We start from the raw sequence: 23,586 nt of genomic DNA on the forward strand, positions 1-23,586 counted from the left end.
AAAACATGCATTTGTCAGATTAGATTTGAGGAGTTGAGGTGGCCAAGATTTCCCAATAGCAGTGTTTACAGCTTCCCAGAGATTCTTTACTTGGTCTTCTCCTAGTCAATTTAATATCTGGAATTCATGCATATTTACAGAAAAGACTCAAACTCTATCCGACTAAAAATCTTCTAGACTTAAATTTATAAGCTTAAAAATTATTTTGAACTGATTTATGCAACAGAAAGAGTTGTTTTTTGTTTTTTATTTTCACATTTTTTATTTTTTAATCCTAAAGTTCATTGGGTAATAGATCTGAAGACAACCAGAAAAGACAGATTTAAAATATCTCAAACATAAGCATTTCTCTCATTGTCTTCCTGCTGGTCAGGAGCATATATTATAAAAGGGTCAGGCAAAAGAAGGAGGAAGAAGAAGCAAGAAAATGAGAAGGGAAAGAAAATGGGGAAAAGGAAAAAGAAAAGGTTGAGCAAAAGAGAATAAGGAAAAGGAGGAGGAGGAGAATGAAAATACATTTGTGATGGTACTTTAGATGCAAGAGTAAAATTGACATTTATTAGGTTGATATCATGTGCCTGGTGTTAATTTAGATGCTTTTTACATTGTTGAGCAAGTAAGAAAAAAGCTGAGAATTGTTAGGTATCTTCTCAATGGCTAGTTAGATGGTATGTCTGTCTTTCTCCAAAGCTCCAGTGTTATCCTAAGTGATGCTAGTAAATAGTTAACTGTTTAACTGGTGAAATAAAGGATGGAAATGCTCCGCTAGATGTTAGCATCGAGGTGATTTATTGCTTTTCTTTTAATACAGTTTCCTTATTTAAAAAAAAAAAAAAATTGAACAGACATCCAAAGTAGTCAAAAATGTGTTGAATTTTACTACCTTGGAATATTATCTGAGTAATGTTTTTACTAATTTACTAACAGCTCATTAAAGTATCATTTCATCCCTATGTAGATTATACATAGTGAAGTAAGTCAGAAAGAGAAAAACAAATATAGTCTATTAATACCTATATATGGAATCTAGAAAAATGATTTTGATGAACCTATTTTCAGGGAAGGAAAGGAGAGGCACATATAGAGAATGGACTCGTGGGGCACAGTGAGGGAGGGAGAGAGTAGGATGAATGGAGAAAGTAGCAGTACCACTACCAGGTGGAGGATGGTTGCTGGTGAGAGGCGGCTGTGTAGCACAGGAAGCTCGGTCTGGCACTTTGTGGTGACCTGGGGGGATGGGATGGGGAGGAGGGAAGGAAGACTAGAGAGGGACAGTATGTATGTATAATTATGGCTTCTTTGTGTTGCTGTATGGAAGAAACCAACACAGCATAGTAAAAATTTTTTAAAATTTAAACTAAAAAAAAAATTTAAAAATCTGAGTTAAATTGAACACCCTAAAATAGCTAATGAATAGTATTAGATTTTTCAAATAAAGTTTCATTTAAAATTCTATGACTGAACTGTCCTCTGAACACTTTTGAATTTTCAAAAAGTCAAGCTATTATAAAGTATTCAAGTATTAAGTGAATGGTTCAATTTGTTTTGACAAATGTATACACATTTATGCAAGACACAGAACATTTCCATCAACCAAAAAAATTCCTTTGTACTCTTTCCTGGTCAGTTTCTCCCACCCTTGAAGCTGGAGGTATGTACTGATTTGATTTGTATCAACACTGTTATAAGTTAGCTTTGCCAATTCTAGGATTGTACACACATGGAACCCACAGAATATTTTTTGTTTCTGACTTTATCCACTCAGCACAATATTCTGATATCCATCCATGTTGCTGGATGTATCAGAGGTTTGTTCCTTTTTATTGTGAGTAGCATTCACTGTATGAATCTACCACAGTTGTTTATCCATTCCCCTGTTGATGGATATCTGGCTGATTTTGGTTATTATGAATAAATTTGATTGGACATTTTTGTAAAAGGTTGTTTGTAGACATATGCTTTCAATTCTCTTGGATTGGAATTGCAGGTAGGTGTGTATTCAGCTTTTTAATCAATTGCCAAACAACTTTCCATACTGGTTGTGCCATTTATCTGCTCTCTCCAGCACAAAGTATGAGAATTCTGGTTGTTTCAAACTCTCTCCAACATTTGGTAGTGTTGTTTGGTCTCTTCCATTTTGAGCATACTTGTGGATCCAGTGTTCTTGCCTGGAGAATCCCAGGAATGGGGGAGCCTGGTGAGCTGCTGTCTATGGGGTCTCACAGAGTCGGACACGACTGAAGTGACTTAGCAGCAGCAGCAGCAGTGGCTATGTAATGGTATGCTTCTGAATGCTTTTTCAGGGGTGGAAAGGTTGTTTCCTTTACCTTTCGGGTCCATTGGCTGATCTAATAATTAAATTGACATAAAAAAGATTAACATGAAAAAGCCAAATTTAATGTTGGATGTATGGGAGCCCCAGAGATCTGAGACTAAAGGGCAATTTGAACAGTTGAGGCTTCTAGGCCATCCTGAGTTACAGAATGGGAGTGGTTATCAAAGAGGGGGTGGGGAAGTCTCAGGACAATGAAACAATATTAATTAGATGTTTTCCTTGCCATACAGACAGGTCATTCTGATAAAATTTGTTTCTGATAATAGCTCTCTTTCTCTGAGCCAGGTTCCCTCTCTTAATTCTTTTAGGTAATAAGTGTGTTTGTTAGTTGCTCAGTCATATCCAGCTCTCTGCAACCCCATGGACTGTAGCCCACCAGGCTCCTCTGTCCATGGGTTCTCCAAGCAAGAATACTGGAGAGTTGCCATGCGATCCTCTAGGCAATGTTCCAGACCCAGGAATCCAACCTGGGTCTCCTGCATTGCAGGTGGATTTTTCACCATCTGAGTCACCAGGGAATTCCTGTGGACTGTAGCCTACCAGGATCTTCTTTCCATGGGATTTTTCAAGCAAGAATACTGGAGTGGGTTGCCATTTCCTAATCCAGGGGATCTTCCCAACCCAGGGATGGAACCTGTGCCTCTTGCATATTCTGCATTGCCAAGTGGATTCTTGATCACTGCACCACATGGGAAGCCCCTTAGTTAGTAAAGGGGGAGATAAAAAGTTCTTCCTGTGTCTCTGGGCATTGATTGTCTTCAGCTTAAAATAATCTACATACCTAAACCATACACTTTGGGAGATTCATTCTGAGCTCCTTCACTTTCAACAAAGCTGAAATATAGGTCATGAGGGATCCTGTAGTAGTCATTAGGGCTGCTGCAGATATTTAAGACCTCCCTTTCTTCTGAACACATGATAAGATTATACTTGTATCAATATTAGATGTTCACAGTAAACAAAAAGTCATCTGCAGACCTGTGCTGAATATGTGATAAGATATAGAAATAATCATTATTTTTAACTTTGGGATTTTTGTGTCATTTGTTACAATAGCATAACCTAACCTAACCTGAAATGTGAAATGTGATTCTAAATATTTCTTGACACATTGAGGTCCATTTTCACTATCTATGAATTTGGAATAATGTGGAAGAGAGGTCAGAAGATATTGGAAGGAAGTAATTTATATTTTGTTAGTACTATTCATGTGAAAGACAGTCTATTAAGTACCTTACACAAGTTATTCCTTTGAAGACTCTATTCTCTCATGTGGCTCAGTTGTGTCTAACTCTTTGCAACCTCATGGACTGTAGTCCACCAGCCTCCTCTGTCCATGGAATTTCCAGGTAAGAATACTAGAATGGATTGCCATTCTCTTCTCCAGGGGATCTTCCTGACCTAGGGATCAAACCTGCATCTCCTACATCTCCTGCATTGGCAGGCAGATTCTTTACCACTGAGCCACCACTGTTACCTTGAAATAGATTTCAGTATTTTCTAGTCATTTAAGTGAAGAAACTGTGGGTTAGAGTGTTGATTAACTTGTTCAAGCTTGTAAAAACTGGTGAGTGTGGGTGTCCTTTCTCTTTCACTTGTACTATTTTCATTGCTCTGTGCTATTTGAAGTCGGGTTATATTGTCAGTGACAGAATTAGAAGTTATTGTTTTGGCCTTTAATACTGTGTAGACGTAAAAACAAAAATGTAAAATAATATGTGACTTCTAATTCTAAAAACAGAATAGCTGTTGACAAAATTGGGAAGACAGAACTTCAATGGCCGGAGGACATACTTTGTGAGCCAATGTATACCAGGAAATAAAGCTATAAATAAAATGGTATTTTGAAATGCAAATGAGGAATCTATGTCCCAAGGTGCTATCGGTGTTTGACTTTGAGAAGCTCAGAGACAGTCTGCAGTACTGATGGATCATATAGGAAGACTTTTCAGTCACTTTCCAAAGGTCAGGTGTACTTGTTACATTGCTGAATGGGAATAATCTGCAGTCATCTTTTCAATAATTTGTTGACCGAAAAATAAAAACATAATGTGAGAGTTGTGAGTTAAGTTTTGTTTGGGGCAAAATGAGGACTATAGCCTGAAAGACAGCATCTCAGATCTGTCTCTCCGAGGAACTGGTCCAAAGAGGTGGTGGGAAGGTCAGCATATATTTACATCATTTTGGCGGAGTACGTGCAGTCATGCGCACATTTTTGGCAGAATATTGCTGCTAGTCTCATGAAGGTTACTGCTAGTCACAAGGAGCAGATGTTTCCGTTAATGATTTTAGTGCTTTTTTAGATATGAGAAAATGTATGAGCTTTTCTCACAGAGGACCTCATTCCTGATCTCCACCGTTTAGAGATCTGAACTCCTTTCAGACTGTGCTGAAGTTTAGTGACTATGATGGCTGGTGACTTATCCTTATAGGTGCAGATGGCAAGATTTAGCTGGCAAATTCTGATTTGCCCAAGTGATAGGAGCAATATAGCTTGTAGAGCCTGTTATTGAATGCCTTTATATATAAAACCATACACACACACACACACACACACACAGAATGTGTGGACAGTTTTCATTATGGTTAAAGTTCCAAGCAATGTTTTAAATTTTTATAATTTATGTCCATGTTAAAGAGGTAAAGAAAAAAAAATAGACTTCTATTTAGATCTGACTGTTGAAATAGCAGATTTTGACCATTAATTTCTAGGTATTTTTGAGACTTCTTTATATTTTACATTTATTTTAAGGCTTAAATTTCCAAAGACTGAATAATATAGGATATATTGTCTGATAAATTAAAATAAACTTGAAATCAACAACAGAACAATAAAAAGACAACTATAACCATTTGGATTAAACAACAAACTTCCAAATACCCAATGGGTCAAAAAAGAAATCAGAATAAAATTTAGAAAATATTTTGATTAAGTGATAATGAAAATCCAATGTTTGAATGTTGGGGGGAATGCAGCTAAAGCTTCTTTTCTTTGGAAGCAAATTAGAGCTTTAATGCATATGTTAGAATATCAGAAAGGTTGAAAATAAATGATTTACACTTCCAATTTAAAAATACATTGAAAATAGAACCCAGAGAAATGAGCAGGAATGCAGGAAATAATGGAAGAGAATGCAACAGAGGAAATTGACAAAGTTAAATATATATTCTTTGAAAAGATATTTAAAAACTAGTAACCCTAGCAAAATTGATAATGGGCAAGTTAAAGGGAAAGCACAAAGTTCTCAACTGAGATGTGAAAAGGGCACCCTCACTATGTCATTAAAAATACAATAAGAAGATATTATGATGCTCAGAATTATTGGCAAGTGAACAAAGGCCATAATGAAATATCACTCTACAATCACTACAATGATTTATTTATTTAAAAACCATAAAGAAAAATAAACAGGTGCTGGTGAGACTATAAAGAAATTGGAAACCTCATACGTTGGTGGTGCAGCTGCTTTAAAAATAGTTTGACAGTCCTCCCAAATGTCAAACTTAGAATGTTACCAAGTGACCCATCAATTCTACTCCTTGGTATAAACACAAGAAAATTCAAAAGATATATAGTAAGTAGTTCAGCTGGTAAAGAATCTGCTATAATGTGGGAGACCTGGGTTTGATCCCTGGGTTGGGAAGATCCACTGGAGAAGGGAATGGCTACCCACTCCACTATAGTCCATGGACTTCACAAAGAGTCGGACATGACCGAGTGACTTTCACACAAAACTTCTACACAAGAGTTCCTAACAACATTCATAACCAAAAAGTGGAAACAATTTAAATGTTCATAAACTGACAAGTAGATAAACAAAATGTTGTGTATCAGTACAATGGAATATTAATGAGCCATAATAAGGAATAAAATGTTGATACATGCTACAACATAAATCACCCTTGAAAACATTACACTAAGTGTAAAAGTCAGACGCAAAAGCTCATAGAGTGTCTAATTTCATTTATATAAAATGTCCATAATGGCAAATCTACAGAGACATAAAGTAGATTAGCTGGTTGCCACGGGCTGGGAGGAGAAGGAATAGAAAGTGACAGTTAACAGGTATGAGTTTTCTTTTGAAGCTGGAGAAAATGTTCTGTAATGCACTGGTGATGATTGTACAAACTTATAAGCATATTAAAACCCACTGACTTTACATTTTAAAATGGTGAATTTATGGTATGTGAATTGTATCTCAATTACAAAATAATATATTATGAATGCCTTAATGCTAACATGTTTGAACATTTAAAAGAAAGATAAATTCTTGAAAAACAACTTGCATAAGGATAAATACAAAATTGAAATAGTGTGTATTAGATAAGCAACTGAATTCACAATTAAAGATTTCCAAGACACACACAAAAACTTCAAGCCTAAGTAGTTTCACCAGTAAATAGCAAATATTTTAGAGTAAAATAATCTGCATAATATCTGTCTTATATGAGCTATTACAGAAAGTAGATAGGGAAGGAAAAAAAATTCAGCTTGTGTTCTGAGACCAGGATAATCCTGATTTCAAAATCATACAAAAATTATGTAAGAAAAGAAAAGCAAGGCCAAATTATTTCATGAACACAGCTGCAAAAATTCTAAACAAGATAATACAAATGAGGTTTATTCCAGTAATATAAGATTGGTTGAACAAAGGGACATAAATCAATATACTTCACCACCCTTAACAAATTAATGATAAAAAATTTATGATTAACTCCATAAGTGCAGGAAACGCATTTGATAAAATCCAATATCCATTTACTACAAAAACATGCAGGTAACCAGGAATAGGGGTTTCCCTGATGGCTCAATTCAGTTCAGTTCAGTTGCTCAGTTCTGACTCTTTGCAACCCCATGAACTGCAGCACGCCAAGCCTCCCTGGCCATCACCAACTCCTGGACTCCACCCAAACCCATGTCCATCGAGTCGGTGATGCCATCCAACCATCTCATCCTCTGTTGTCCCCCTTCTCCTCCTGCCCTCAATCTTTCCCACCTCAAGGTCTTTTCAAATGAGTCAACTTTCCGCATGAGGTGGCCAAAGTACTGGAGTTTCAGCTTTAACATCAGTCCTTCCAATGAACACCCAGGACTGATCTCCTTTAGGATGGATTGGTTTGATCTCCTTGCAGTCCAAGGGACTCCCAAGAGTCTTATCCAACACCACAGTTCAAAAGCATCATTTCTTTGATTCTCAGCTTTCTTTATAGTCCAACTATCACATCCATACATGATCACTGGAAAAACCATAGCCTTGACTAGACGAACCTTTGTTGGCAAAGTAATGTCTCTGCTTTTGAATATACTATCTAGGTTGGTCATAACTTTCCTTCCAAGGAGTAAGCGTCTTTTAATTTCATGGCTGCAGTCACCATCTGCAGTGATTTTGGAGCCCCAAAAAATAAAGTCTGCCACTGTTTTCACTGTTTCCCCATCTATTTGCCATGGAATGATGGGACCAGATGCCATGATTTTAGTTTTCTGAATGTTGAACTTTAAGCCAACTTTTTCCACTCTCCTCTTTTACTTTCATCAAGAGGCTCTTTAGTTCTTCTTTACTTTCTGCCATAAGATGGCTCAGTGCTAAAGAATCAGCCTAACAGTAGAGGCAACATGGGTTCAATCCCTGGTTCAGAAGATCACCTGGAAAAGGAAATGGCAACCCACTGCAGTATTCTTGCCTGAGAAATCCCATAGACAGAGGAGTGTGGTGGGCTAGAGTCCATGGGGTTACAAGAGAGTCAGATATGACTTAGTGACTAAACAACAACTAGGTATAGAAGGGATCTTCCTTAATCATAGAACAATATCAACCTACCTCTATCACCCAACATAATGGTAAAATACAGAACAGTTTCCTCCTGTAATTGGAAACAACATGAAGCTGTCCACTATTAGCTCTTCTATTTAATATTGTATTGAAGTTTTAGCTAGTTCAAAAAGTAAGAAAAATAAAATATAGTCTTTACAATAAGGAGAAAGCTCTCATCATTTGCAGACATAATAAATAATTGTGCAAAATTCTATAAACTAGTAGAAACATAATAAAGTTTAGTAAGGTCACTGGTTTATACATAAAATACATCATATTTTTATAAACTAATAACATTTGGGGAATTAAAACACCACCTTTGAATTTACAGTAAAATATCATCTATATTTAATGGAAAATTCATTTTTGTTATGACATCATTTCTGCCCACACTCCATGCAATCTTAGTCAAAAGTTTAGCATTTTTTTTTGGTGGAAGTCAGCAGAGGGACTTCAGAACTTACAAAGAAATATAAAAGACCTGAGATATCCAAAGAAATTTTTTTAAAGTACCAGCCATCAATATTTTTAAGCTACAATAATTAAGACAATGCTCTAATCGTGCCATGAAGGATAATCAGTGTTAAAAAATAGATCTGAGAAACAGATTTACACATATACAGTAAGATGATTAAAGCACAGTTACAAGGCAGTGTAAAATTAAAGATTAGTCTTTTCATTATGTGATGCTGGGTTACCTGGATATCCACATGGAAAAACGCATCTTGACTACTATATAAATAAAAATTGTTTTGAGATTGATTTTAGACTTGAATGTGACAGTAACACAATACAGTTTCTAGAATAAAATGTAGGAGAATGTCTTTAGGGATAGACAAAGATTTACTAAGAAGTGTTCCAATAAGCACTGAGTAGAGAAGACTGATAAGCTGCTAAAGTAAAAAGAAGGTAAAAGTGAAGTTGCTCAGTTGTGTCCGACTTTTTGTGATCCCATGGACTCAGCCTACCAGGCTCCTCTGTCCATGGGATTCCAGGCAAGAATACTGGAGTGGGGTGCCATTTCTTTCTCCAGAGGATCTTTCCAACCCAGGAATCAAACCTGGTCTCCTACATTTCAGGTCTCCTACAAAATGGTCTCCTACATTCCAGGCAGATACTTTACTGTCTGAGCCACCAAGTAAGCCCCAAGCTGATAAACTGGACTTAATTAAAAACAAGATGAGGATAAGGAGCAACTGAAATCTTCACACACTGCTGGTCGGAATGTAGAGGTATCACCATGTTAGAAAGCTGGCAATACCCACTAGAGCTAAACGTACTGACCCCTATGATCCAGCATTGCTATTGCTAAGTACATACCAAACAAATGAGTGCTTATTTCTATTAAAACATATTTATGGTGGTATTATTCAAAATAAGAAAGTGTGAAACAGTACTAATGTCTATCCACAGTAGAATATTTACATAAATGGTGATATATTAATTCAGTGGAATTCTACACTGCAATGAAAAATTACTGTTTGCAACCACATAAATATTACATACATAACCGTGAATTAAAAATATTAAAAGGATAATGAGTAGTATAGGATTCTGTTTATATGAAGTTCAAAGACAAGCAAACTCACTCCAATGTTCAAGGACAGAATAATGGTAGCTCTTGGGGGATTATCACCAAAGTGGGAGCACTAGGGAAATCTACATTTCATATAATATTCATGCACAATTATTTACCCTTGTTACCTCAAATTTGCATCTTTAAATGATGCAGAAACCTTTTTTTATAGTTAATTTGGCTTGGTTTAATTATGCCTGAGAACTGAGTTAAATAGCATGAATCTGTAAGATGAAAGAATGCTGACATTCTAGTAACTCATTTTGGAGAATATTCATGTTTTAAAAAGTGAAATCTCAGACATTTGGTACATCCTAACTGATGCTATTGACATGTTTTGATGTCTGTGTCTGATACAATAAGAGCTCAGAAATAGAAGTTGGCTATCTCTGACCCCTGGCATCAATTTATTAAAAGTATATCACTCAAAAATTATCATAAGATAATATTATTTAATATTTATACACTATTTTAGAAACCTGGGCTTCCCTGGTGGCTCAGCTGGTAAAGAATCTGCCTGCAATGCAGAAGACCTGGGTTCAACTCCTAGGTCAGGAAGATCCTCTGGAGAAGGAAATGGCTATCCACTTCAGTATTGTTGCCTGGAGAATCCCATGGACAGAGGAGCCTGACAGACTACAATCCATGGGGTTGCAAAGAGTCTGACGTAACTGAGCACTGTAGACTTTAAAATAATTACAGCTTTTTAAGATTGTGGGTACAAGTTTTAATAGGAGTGAATCTTAGAATATGTCCTAAGTTTTTCAACTTCCTTCAACAAGTGTAGTAAAAATATCTCAGAAATCAGGTAACAAATATAGCTTATGAAAAAGCAATATTTGAATATCTCACTCAGATCATACGAGTGATTGATTATGGTCTAATTTTAATCATCATGGAATTTACCAAATAAGCCAGTTATAGTCAGTCCTCAATTTTGCATGGTACCATGGTAATGGAAATGTGTTTTGTGTGAACTCTGTCTTCAATCCACTTGGTTCTGTGGTATCTGAGACTAGTTACAGGGCAAAGCAAGCATGGAGTTCCAATATGCACTAGTTTCACTTAATACAATACAATACAATACCATGTGAAGAAAGCTCTACCTGTAATTAACATCTCTTTTAGTTTGTAAAATTAGAAATTAAAAGAGGTGGACAAAATTTTTTTTTGTACTTCAGAAAAGCACATTAGACAATAGTTCCATTGTGTTGGCAATGAAAAAATTGTGTGAATAATTTGTATCAATGATTTAGAGACATTCTTAAAAGATGATAAGTCACCTTTAAAAAAAAATCTTGTTACTCACTCTGAATAATTCTTTTCTCCAATACATTTGAGTTGAATAATTTTATTTCTAAAAAATGATCAATGAAGACCTTTTTGAGGCTATTAATGTCCAATTGATTCTGAAAATCAGAGATTCCTGTATGAATTGCTTCACTCTTTATCTACTTTTCCTTTTGTCCCTATGCTTTAGGGACAGTTTCTATTGAATTCATGTGAATGAGTCATATTTTTTATTTTCTTGCATGCCTGGAAAATGTTTATGAAAGGTGAAAATTATCAATAAAATAATGTTTCAACTCTAGAAAAAAGATTCTCCCCTCCCCCCAGAGTCTGTGGCTGTTACTATGTTTTTAAGTGACTCTCCTGAACTAATTCTATAAGGTCTATCATCATCATTTGTGATCTTTGAAGTTCACTGATTGGCCCAAGTGTGTTGTGTGCTAAGTTGCTTCAGTCCTGTCTGACTCTTTGTGACCTTATGGACTGCAGCCTGCCAGGTTCCTCTGTCCATGTGGATTCTTCCAGGCAAAAATGCTGGAGTGAGTTGCTGTGCCCTTCTCCAGGGGATCTTCCTGACTCAGGGGATGGAACCCTCATCTCACATCTCCTGCCTTTGCAGATAGGTTCTTTACCACTAGCGCCACCTAGAATTGGCCAGAATGGTTGTAAGTTAATGATTGGACAAAGATTTCTTTTAGGCTTGGAATCAATAAGTCTTCTAATTTTGCCAAAGAGATCTGTTTGGTTCTTGGGGAATACCTTCAGCACTCAGCCAGGACACTGACAACTCTGCCTTAGGTTTTGCTAAACTCAAGTTCCATCTGAGATGAGCCCTTAGGGCCTTCTCAGGTTTTTTCTGAGCATACATACAGCCCAGCACATAGGCATTAGCTTCTAGATTTTCAAGAATATGTCACAACTTTTCAAAGTCCTCATAAATATCTTATTCTCCAAATTTTCTTTTAAGCTTTTTGGGTAGCAACTTTTATTTACTGCCTCAGCTCAGTTCAGTTCAGTTCAGTTGCTCAGTCATGTCTGACTCTTTGCGACCCCATGAATTGCAGCACACCAGGCCTCCCTCTTTTTGTTGACCATCATGGCTACTCCATTTCTTCTGAGGGATTCCTTCCTGCAGTAGTAGATATAATGGTCATCTGAGTTAATTCACCCATTCCAGTCCATTTCAGTTCGCTGACTCCTAGAATGTCGACATTCACTCTTGCCATCTCCTGTTTGACCACTTCCAATTTGCCTTGATTCATGGACCTGACATTCCAGGTTCCTATGCAATATTGCTCTTTACAGCATTGGACCTTGCTTGTATCACCAGACACATCCACAGCTGGGTATTCTTTTTGCTTTGGCTCCATCCCTTCATTCTTTCTGGAGTTATTTCTCCACTGATCTCCAGTAGCATATTGGGCACCTACTGACCTGGGGAGTTCCTCTTTAAGTATCCTATCATTTTGCCTTTTCATACTGTTCATGGGGTTCTCAAGGCAAGAATACTGAAGTGGTTTGCCATTCCCTTCTCCAGTGGACCACATTCTGTCAAATCTCTCCACCATGACCCGCCCGTCTTGGGTTGCCCCACGGGCATGGCTTAGTTTCATTGAGTTAGACAAGGCTGTGGTCCTAGTGTGATTAGATTGACTAGTTTTCTGTGAGTATGGTTTCAGTGTGTCTGCCCTCTGATGCCCTCTTGCAACACCTACCATCTTACTTGGGTTTCTCTTACCTTGGGCTTGGGATATCTCTTCATGACTGCTCCAGCAAAGCGCAGCCATTGCTCCTTACCTTGGATGAGGGGTAATCTCCTCACCGCCTCCCTTTCTGACCTTCAATGTGGGATAGCTCCTCTAGGCCCTCCTGTGCCCGTGAAGCCATGGCTCCTTGGACGTGGGATTGGTCCTCCCGGCTGCCACCCCTGACCTCGGATGCAGGGTAACTCTTCTTGTCACCACCCCTGACCTCGGATGCTGGGTATCTCTTCTCGGTTGCCCCCCCCTGACCTCGGACCCAGGGTAGCTCCTCTTGGAAGATTGCCGGGAGAAATATCAATAACCTCAGATATGCAGATGACACCACCCTTATGGCAGAAAGTGAAGAGGAACTCAAAAGCCTCTTGATGATAGTGAAAGTGGAGAGTGAAAAAGTTGGCTTAAAGATCAACATTCAGAAAACGAAGATCGTGACATCTGGTCCCAATACTTCATGGGAAATAGATGGGGAAACAGTGGAAACAGCCTCAGACTTTATTTTTCTGGGCTCCAAAATCACTACAGATGGTGACTGCAGCCATGAAATTAAAAGACGCTTACTCCTTGGAAGGAAAGTTATGACTAATCTAGATAGCATATTGAAAAGCAGAGACATTACTTTGCCAACAAAGTTTCGTCTAGTCAAGGCTATGGTTTTTCCAGTGGTCATGTATGGATGTGAGAGCTGGACTGTGAAGAAGGCTGAGTGCTGAAGAATTGATGCTTTTGAACTGTGGTGTTGGAGAAGACTCTTCAGAGTCCCTTGGACTGCAAGGAGATCCAACCAGTCCATTCTGAAGGAGATCAGCCCTGGGATTTCTTTGGAAGGAATGATGCTAAAGCTGAAACTCAAGAACTTTGGCCACCTCATGTGAAGAGTTGACTCATTGGAAAAGACTCTGATGCTGGGAGGGATTAGGGGCAAGAGGAAAAAGGGGACGGCAGAGGATAAGATGGCTGGATGGCATCACTGACTCGATGGACGTGAGTCTCAGTGAACTCCGGGACTTGGTGATCGTCAGGGAGGCCTGGCATGCTGGGATTCATGGGGTCGCAAAGGATCAGACATGACTGAGCAACTCTGATCTGAGGCCTCCCTCTCCATCAGCAACACCCAGAGTTCACTCAAACTCACGTCCATCGAGTCAGTGATGCCATCCACCACCTCATCCTCTGTTGTCCCCTTCTCCTCCTGCCCCCAATCTCTCCCAGCATCAGAGTCTTTTCCAATGAGTCAACTCTTCCAATGAGGTGGCCAAAGTACTGGAGTTTCAGCTTTAACATCATTGTTTCCAAAGAACACCCAGGACTGATCTCCTTTAGAATGGACTGGTTGGATCTCCTTGCAGTCCAAGGGACTCTCAAGAGTCTTCTCCAACACCACAGTTCAAAAGCAGCAATTCTTTGGCACTCAGCTGTCTTCACAGTCCAACTCTCACATCCATACATGACTACTGGAAAAACCATAGCCTTGACTAGACGGACCTTTGTTGGCAAAGTAATGTCTCTGCTTTTCAATATGCTATCTAGGTTGGTCATAACTTTCCTTCCAAGGAGTAAACGTCTTTTAATTTCAAGGCTGCAAAAAGTTTGACACTGTTTCCACTGTTTCCCCATCTATTTCCCATGAAGTGATGGGACTAGATGCCATGATCTTAGTTTTCTGAATGTTGAGCTTTAAGCCAACTTTTTCACTCTCCTCTTTCACTTTCATCAAGAGGCTTTTGAGTTCCTCTTCAGTTTCTGCCCTAAGGTTGGTGTCATCTGCATATCTGAGGTTATTAATATTTCTCCTGGCAATCTTGATTCCAGCTTGTGCTTCTTCCAGCCCAGCGCTTCTCATGATGTACTCTGCATATAAGTTAAATAAGCAGGGTGACAGTATACAGCCTTGACGTACTCCTTTTCCTATTTGGAACTAGTCTGCTGTTCCATGCCCAATTCTAACTGTTGCTTCCTGACCTGCATATAGGTTTCTCAAGAGGCAGGTCAGGTGGTCTGGTATTCCCGTCTCTTTCGGAATTTTCCACAGTTTATTGCCTCAGACAGCCACAAAGTTAAACCGTGGCCTCTAATTTTTTTTTTTTTTTTTTTGGCAAACTCCCTTGGGGAAAAGACTTTGCATTGGGCGAGTTCAGAAGCAGGTCAACTAGACACAGCTCTGCAGATGGAGTCTTTTGTGAAGCCACAGTTCTCTGAGTCAGATTTTGAGAGTTCCAACCTATTCTGCCCTGTCTGTTGGCTGTGTAACTGGTGGTTTTCAATGAGACTGTGAACTGGTTTTTCAGGCTACTACAGAACTAGAGAATAGGGTGTGATGGTGACAAGTCAAATGCAAAAAACTTACTTATTTTACTGATATTCAACAGTATTTCTTGATTAAATATTCCTCAGATTGTTGCAAGCCTTTGGTTAATTTTCAGAATTATGACAAATTTTTGCCAGCTGCTTATTGCTTTAATGGAGGAGAGAATTCTCTGAGTTCTTACATCATCATTTTCACTCATTTCATCTCTCTAAAATTTTTTTATGATAATAAACATGTTTACTCTTTTTAACATAGGAGTCAATATGAAAAAAACTAAATGAGGATGCTGGGACTTTATATGGTTAAAACTATCCAGACTAGCCCTAGGAAGTACTATCTTAATAGTGGTTTAAAACAACAACAAGGACAACAAAAACCTGTAGATCTTCCGTTCCCCAATATGAACCCAGAATATACGTTGCAGTCTCTTCTGCATCCATGCTTATAGTAGGATCCTTGCGGCTTGTGTCACTTTTGGGCTTAGGATATACACTTGCACCAGGCATGTGTAGCATCCATATTCATCCAGTAGGGATGCTGGCTTACAAATGATAGCCACTGAATTGTAACAGCAACTTTATGTGGGCTCCTTTCCAAATTTTGGCATCAACAAGCAGGAATTTCTAGTGTAGAAGGTGGGCATATTATATATTGTGAGTTAAAACAGAGCTATTTATCTTCCCCTACTCCAGTGTTATATAATCAGGTTCAAGTATAGTCAAGTGTTGTATATTCATGTTCAGGTCTCATAATGTATTTGAAACAGTAAGGTTTTTTCTAAAATTATGAAATCTCAAAACTTCATATGCATTTATAGAGTTAAAAATTCACTTCATTTCTAGCACTTTGTCTAAGATAGCTGTTTATTTTGACAGTGGAAGGCAAAAACTGAATTTTATTATCCTATGATTTATCTAAACATGTCATGTACCTAATATGCAAAAATGTTAAGGATTGTTGTTTTCATACCATATGTTCAGGTGTGGTAGTAAAATAATATTCCAAATGATTTGGCTTGAAAAATTACTGTGTCACAATATTTAATAAATAATGTTCCTAATTACATTTTAAGGGCAAAATCTGAACTTTCAAAAGCATTCTTTGATTTTAGCAATAATTTTGATGTTTTTCATACAGCCTTAATAAATTGAAATCATCCAATTTAATCTTAATTAATCACCGCAGATGGTGAATGCAGCCATGAAATTAAAAGATGCTTACTCCTTGGAAGGAAAGTTATTACCAACCTAGATAGCATATTAAAAAGCAGAGACATTACTTTGCCAACAAAGGTCCGTCTAGTCAAGGCTATGGTTTTTCCAGTGGTCATGTATGGATGTGAGAGTTTGAAGAAAGCTGAGCGCTGAAGAATTGCTGCTTTTGAACTGTGGTGTTGGAGAAGACTCTTGAGAGTCCCTTGGACTGCAAGGAGATCCAATCAGTCTATCCTAAAGGAGATCAGTCCTGGGTGTTCATTGGAAGGACTGATGTTGAAGCTGAAACGCCAATTCTTTGGCCACCTCATTGGAAGAGTTGACTCATTGGAAAAGACTCTGATGCTGGGAGAGATTGGGGGCAGGAGGAGAAGGGAACAACAGAGATGAGATGGCTGGATGGCATCACCGACTCGATGGACATGAATTTGGGTAAACTCCAGGAGTTGGTGATGGACAGGGAGACCTGGTGTGCTGCTATTCATGGGGTCCCAAAGAGTCGGACACGACTGAGCGACTGAACTAAACTGAACTGAATTGCAGCATTAAAAATGTGAACAATCTGCAACTTTTCTGGAGTCCTTGAAAAGAAACTCTGATATGCCTTATTTTCAGTACACTTTAATTGTTACTGCTGATTAGTTAAAGCACCTGTGAACTTCTCTAAGATTAAGTTTGAATTTTTCTAGCAGGTTTTTGTAATGTCTGGATTCGTTCTCTGTGTTATATCTGGTGCATTCCTGGAAAAATTGGACACAGGTTAACTCTTACAAATGCCACTACAATATTTCCCCACTTGCAACCTTATGTATAACTTCCACTACCAAGACTTCTTTAGTCACCTTGAGGTCAACTCGGGATAGGAATCAAGAAAAATAGAAGTTGCAAGATTTTATTGGCCCAGAAAGTGAAAATCTGAGGATAAACATGAAGTTTCTATCATCACATGCAAGAAAAATACACAGTGCTAACTGAGGCCGCTTTTCCAGCCTTTCTCATCTGAACCACAAACTTTTTGACTTTCTGGTTTATAGTTTAGTACTTCCAGCCAAAGAACAGTATATTTATTTTGAAAGGGGAAAATGTGCTTCATTATGTAGAAAAAAAAAGAGAGAACAACTAAAACGGACTGAGTTCTATTACCATTTTAGGTACTTTTGTGTTTCTCGTTCCAAGTTATTCCTGTCAGTTCATTCAGACTGCTGTAACTAAATGCCACAGACCTGGTAGCTTATAAACAGTAGAATTTATTTCTTCCAATTCTGAAGGCTGTAAATCCTAGATCACAGCACTAGAGTGACCACATTCTGTACCAGGTTCTCTTCTTGGTTTGTAGCCAGCGCCTTCTTACTGAGTCCTCACAAGGTGGGGGGCTGGGAACTCTGCGGGTCGGTCTCTTTTATAAGACCACTAATCCCATACACAAATGTTCCACCCTTATGGTTGAAGTCTCTCCCAAAATCCCCATCTCCTAATACTATCATCTTTGGAGGTTAGAATTTCAACAGATGAATTTTAGGGAGACACAAATATTCAGACCACTGTTGTTACATACCTGTTAATTAGGAAACACGAATGCTCGATTAAACACTTTCATCCGTAAGAACTGTGTTATATTAGGCAAATAAGAATAAACATTAATCTCTGGATATCAAATTAAATAGAACTAATGGATATCTTTCTTACAAAAGGGAGCAAATCTTTCACATATTAGTGCCTCTATAATTTTAACATAATTGCACAGCACCCCCTATACATTTTTTATTGACATTAATGTCATTTTGACTGCAAACTTCTATTCTCGAACTGTACTGGTAAACTAGATCTCTGGGAGGAAAATCTGACAACAAATATGAGTTGTAGCATTCGTCAATTTGCATGTTCTAAATATTCCTATCATAGCTGATTTCAGTGCAGAGTTGGGAAGAAGAACATGGTTGCTATCTGGCGCCAGTGTGAGTGGGCTACAGAACACTATTCTATCCTGACTGTTTTTTTCTCAGATCCCAAGATTATTATAATCTCTCATTCTCTGCTGTGAATTTCTGAGGAAACTTGGAATTGATCTGAATCTACTACCTTGAAATTAAGCTGGTCTTTTTACCTGCACTTCCATAGAGATCTGAGAACATCTAGACGCGCTCTGATGTCCTTGATGTAGTAAGCCAGCTACAAGTGACGGCCTTGCAAGAGGAAAGAGCACTGTGTGTGTCTGTATACACATCTTTTGAGTAAATGTATTTGCATTGTTTTCTTACCTAATAAATCCTCCTTAATGCAAACTAATGAAATTTTAATCAACAAAAATAGTATATATATGTGTCTTCACTTGAAAAGTCGATCTTCTATGGATTAGGTGACCTAGAGTCATCAGATAATGGTGACAAATCTCCAACTGTAGCCTACACACCTTGGGATTTATTCATTAGTAGTTTCTTGAATGTTTTTAGTGTTCTTATCTACATTTTGAATACCTGTTTCTAAATTGCTCACAGATTGCAAAAGCACTAATTGGTAATTCTCCTTTTTTGGTTCATTGACTCTTACATTGTCTAGCAATTGTTGGTATTAGATAAAACATGAATGTAAAAGGATTGTTTTTAACAAATGTAATTTAAGCATGTTTTCTTAGTCTGGGAGCCTATATTGAGCTATTACAGTATCAGTGATTCCTAGTATTGAACCAATCTAGATTCAATTTTACAGCAATTACTAAATCTACACTTTAGAATAGCAAACAAATGACTAGATGGGCAGGCAAAAATGGGCTTGTTGAAATTAGAACTAAGAAAATACGTTTCAGAATTTACCACTTCCTCACTGTTTTACATATGCAAGATAGGTATAATTGGGTGTATACCTGGAATGTGAAATAGAATAGTATCCAAGAGTCAGCAAGAACACTAGATGTAAAATTAGAAGTCATATTTCATTTTTGAATGTCTCCAAGGAGATTATGTCTATATATATCTATATCTGTTATCTTTAATTAAGTGGGTGTAGCTGTGTGTACAACTCTGTGTGTATGTGTTTCTGTGTTAGATTAATAGGAGTAGGGGTAGAAGCAGAGTGAATTAAAAAGTCAGAATGGCCCAATGACCTTTATTTTGTAATTCTTTAGTACCACTAGACGCTCCTACATTATGGGTTAGTGACTTGTGTGGGTGTTGTCCTTTCTGAGTTTAACCTAGATATAGGCTGGAATGTTCCTGAAACTGAAAAATATCAATATACTAGGAAATAGTACTTATAAGACAGTTATATAAATTCTGAAAAGGAGCAAGATAAGGAAGATTTTAGTTATTTTCTAAAAGTATCTTTATGGAAAATTAAAAGATCTCTACTTTCAAAGAAAGAAGGAACATAAACATTGGAAATTCTCTGAAAGTTACAGTGTAGAACAGCTGTAAGAATGTTTTAGGTGATAATTTATTCTTTTGGGTAGCTGATTTTTTCCCTCAAATATTATAGTACAATTCTGACTAGCTTTGAACATTTCTCTCAGTATGGTTACAATGTATAATTTTATGTAGTTGGCCATTTCTAGTTCTATCCTAAATATTTTGACTTGAAAAGGTCACATACACTTGCACATATTCCCTCCTCAGTTGCAACATGTGCCAGGCTGATTATTCCTTTTATGTGTCTCTTTTCATCTCTCTTCTCCCTTTAGACACACTGATTTTTCATGCCTGATTATGCTTTGGTTTGAAAAATGCATAAGTAAGTTTATCTGTGGAGATATTACCCTTTCTTTTCCTTCTCTTTCATTTTCTTTGGTTTCTTTCTCTTTCTTTTTTTAAAGCTAGAAATCTACCTATTTAGTTTGGCAAGTAGGATGTTATAAAATCAAGCTAATAGCCTTATTTAGAGCACTGGATCATAAAATAGAGAAGCAGATTAACTTAGTGCCATTAATTAACCTGCTTTTTGCTTCAAAAGCATCTACTGTAATCATTTTTAGTAGTACAGTATGATCAGCAAAGAGCAAGGCAGAATGTTCTATCTGGAAGAATCTAGCTGGCATCAAAGATCATTCTTAAAAGGTAGTAGTCCTCAACCTTGGGATGCTTTTAAAATTTCAGTTGCCAGACTTCTGCCTTCTGCTTTGGAAAGTGGGGAGCTGGGATGGGTTTCACGCACACCCTCACAAAAAAAAAAGAGATGAACAAACTATAAGTGTGTGGTTTCTCTTGAACCCAACTTACTGCTCAAAACATGTGTGCAGGGATAGACAGAACCTGAACATTTGCTTACTTTGGGGGCCAATGTAGAAAGAATGAAGAATAAATAAGGAGAATTCCTCTAGAAGAGATGACAAATTGGTGGAGGATGAGTGTGGGCTGAAAAGACATCATGAAGCCATATATAAGGGAATATCTCACTGTCTTGCATACTCTTCTCCACAAATCCCAATAGGTTCAAAAAGATACGTGAGAATTCTGATAGTGTATTTCTGATTGTGCAAGTCTGGGGAATAAGGAGGCATGACAGCTTCTGTATTATGGTACAAAATTGTAACTGGATTCTTCTCTCATATTTCTTATGGAAAAAGAGACTTTGTTTTAAGTTACCAGTGAAATCACATTGTGGATAGGGGAGAACAGGAAAAAAAAAATGCTATCACTGGGAGAAGGGAAAAAATAGTGGGGAGAGAAGCAGGAGCATTAGAAAGTCCACACCCCAAAGATCCATGAACAGAGTGGCTTTCAGAAGCTGAGTCTAAAATAAAACAAAATTAGGACTTCCCTGGTGGTCCAGTGCTTAAGAATCCAAGCTTCCAACACAGGGGGCGCAAGTTCGATCCCTGGCTGGAGAAATAAGATCCCACATGCCACTCAGTGTGGCCAAAAAAGGTTAAAAAGGTAAAAATAAAATAAAATGAACTAGAACAAAAGAGAACCCCCCCTTATGATTTCCCCCGTAAGAGCAACAAGGTCAACAGGTAAGACTGGAATTCTGCTGGGAGTGTTGCAAGAACATGAAGAAAGAACCACTCTAAGATGTAATGTAAAAAGAAGACTTACAGTTGATGGTGGTGAAGATTCTGAAAAACCCTCTGGCATACCAGAGGTAGAAATTTAAAGCAATATGGGTCACTAAGGGTAACCAAAGCTACAACAAACAGGAAACCCAGACTAACCTCTGACTTGATGAAAGGCAACCTAATATAAGGGAAGGAGTGCTCATTTCCAAGCAAGAAGCCTACTTACCCCATATTATCGTTCACAGCTGGCCATTTTTAACACAATGTTATGATGCATAAAAAGGGCCAGAAAAAAAAAAAGACATTGCCAAGAAATAAAACTATTAATGTTAAAAACTTAAACTGTTAAGTTTAAGACATAGATAATGAAACTATCTGACAGAGAATCTAAAATAATATTGTGTACTGTATTAAAAGCTGTAATGAAAGAGTTGAACAGGAAACAAGTTCTCACATAAACTTTCAGCAGAGAGATGATAAAGAAACAGCAATGGTAGATATGAGACACTCAGAGATGGAGAATGCCTTTGACTGGCTCACCAGTAGACTTCACAGAGAAGAAGGAATCAATTAATGTGAAGGTAGGCTAACACAAACTGCCCTAACTGAAACACGCAAAAATCACTCCTTGCAGGGGCTGGAGACTGGGGAAAGTTTGACTAGAAAAAGACAGTAGGAGGAACTTTTGTGGATTGTGAAACTATTCTGTATCACTGACTCTGAAGATGGAAATGTGACTTGATGCATTTGTGAATACCCATAGAAGAGTATACCTCAAGTAGTGAGGTTTTCTCTTTGTAAATTAAAGTTGAAAAATTAAAAGAAAAAAAAAATCTCCACTTCCAGACAACTAAATCAGCATCTCTTGGAATGGGATCTTATCATTGGCCAGATGATTTCAGTATGGATCTAAAATAGAAAACCTTTACTAGAGTTGCAATTTCTCTTGGTGAATTTATTACAGTATAAGCATCTGGCTCTGAAACTTTACTATTCATCAGAATTACTCTGTGATCTTTATAAAGTACTGACATCTGTCTTTCATCCCCAGGCATTCTGGTTTAATTTGCAAGATATGATGTGGGTATCAGGAATTTGTAAAGTTCTCCTGGCAATTCTAATTGTGGCAGTTTGGGAGCCAGTAGTTGAAAAGCAGTGATTTACCAAGTTTCTCCTGCATCCGAATAATTTGAAAGGCTTGCTAAAACACATATTGCTGGGTCCCAGTGTCAGAGATTTTGATTCAATAGATCTGGTTGGAATGTGAGGATCTGCATTTTTCAGAAGTTCCCACTAGCATGCTAAGTCGCTTCAGTCATGTCCAACTCTGTGACCCTATGGACTGTAGCCCACTAGGCTCTTCTGCCCATGGGATTCTCCAGACAAGAATACTGGAAGGGGTTGCCAGGCCTTCCTACAGGGAATCTTCCTGACCCAGGGATGGAACCTGTATCTCTTATGTCTCTTGCTTTGGCAGGTGGGTTCTTTACCAGTAGCGCCACCTGGGAAGCTCAATAAGTTCCCACATGATGCCAATGCTGCTAGTCTTTTGACAACTACCAGCTTTATTAATTGCTTCTCGATTATTACTGCACACAAGATCACTACAGTCAAAGTAAAGATTCTGGTCCATCAGTGTGAAGCAAAACCTAAGATTCCGCTTTTCTAGCAGGTTCCTACATGATGCTACTGGACTGAAGACGACACTTTGAATGGCAAGGGTCTCTGCAGTCTCGCATGACTTACGGAGGAGAAACAGCAGCAACATCTGGTGGTTTCTGTGTACACTTTAATAAAGTACTGCTCTAGAGGTCCATGGGTGTTAAGCATTTTATTCTCTGCAACCTGACTTTCTTTTAGTGTTGATCAATCTCTCAGAAGGTAGGCTAGCTTACCTACTTGCATGACCATTTATTAATTTGCAATGAAAAATACAAAAGAACACAGAGGCAGATTAGGACATCAGGGTAAACAAATTTCTTTGTAGTTTGGAAAATAAGGGCTTCCCAGGTGGTGCTAGCAGTAAAGAATCCACCTGCAACTCAGGAAACACAGGAGATGGGGGTTTGATCCCTGGATTAGAAAATCAAGTAGATTCTCTGGAGGAGGGTATGGCAACTCACTCCAGTATTCTTGCCTAGAAAATCCCATGGACAGAAGAACCTGGCTGGCTATAGTCCATAGGGCTGCAAGCCTTGCAAAAAAAAAAAAAAATGATTTCACGTGGAAAATAATAGGAGGCCAACCTATTAGAAGATGGCTCAGTGAGTGAGAAATGCAGTGAAAGAGATCAAGTGAATTTA

The sequence above is a fragment of the Bos mutus genome, chromosome 1 (assembly GCF_027580195.1).
Source record: "Bos mutus isolate GX-2022 chromosome 1, NWIPB_WYAK_1.1, whole genome shotgun sequence".
Classification (NCBI taxonomy): Eukaryota; Metazoa; Chordata; class Mammalia; order Artiodactyla; family Bovidae; genus Bos; species Bos mutus.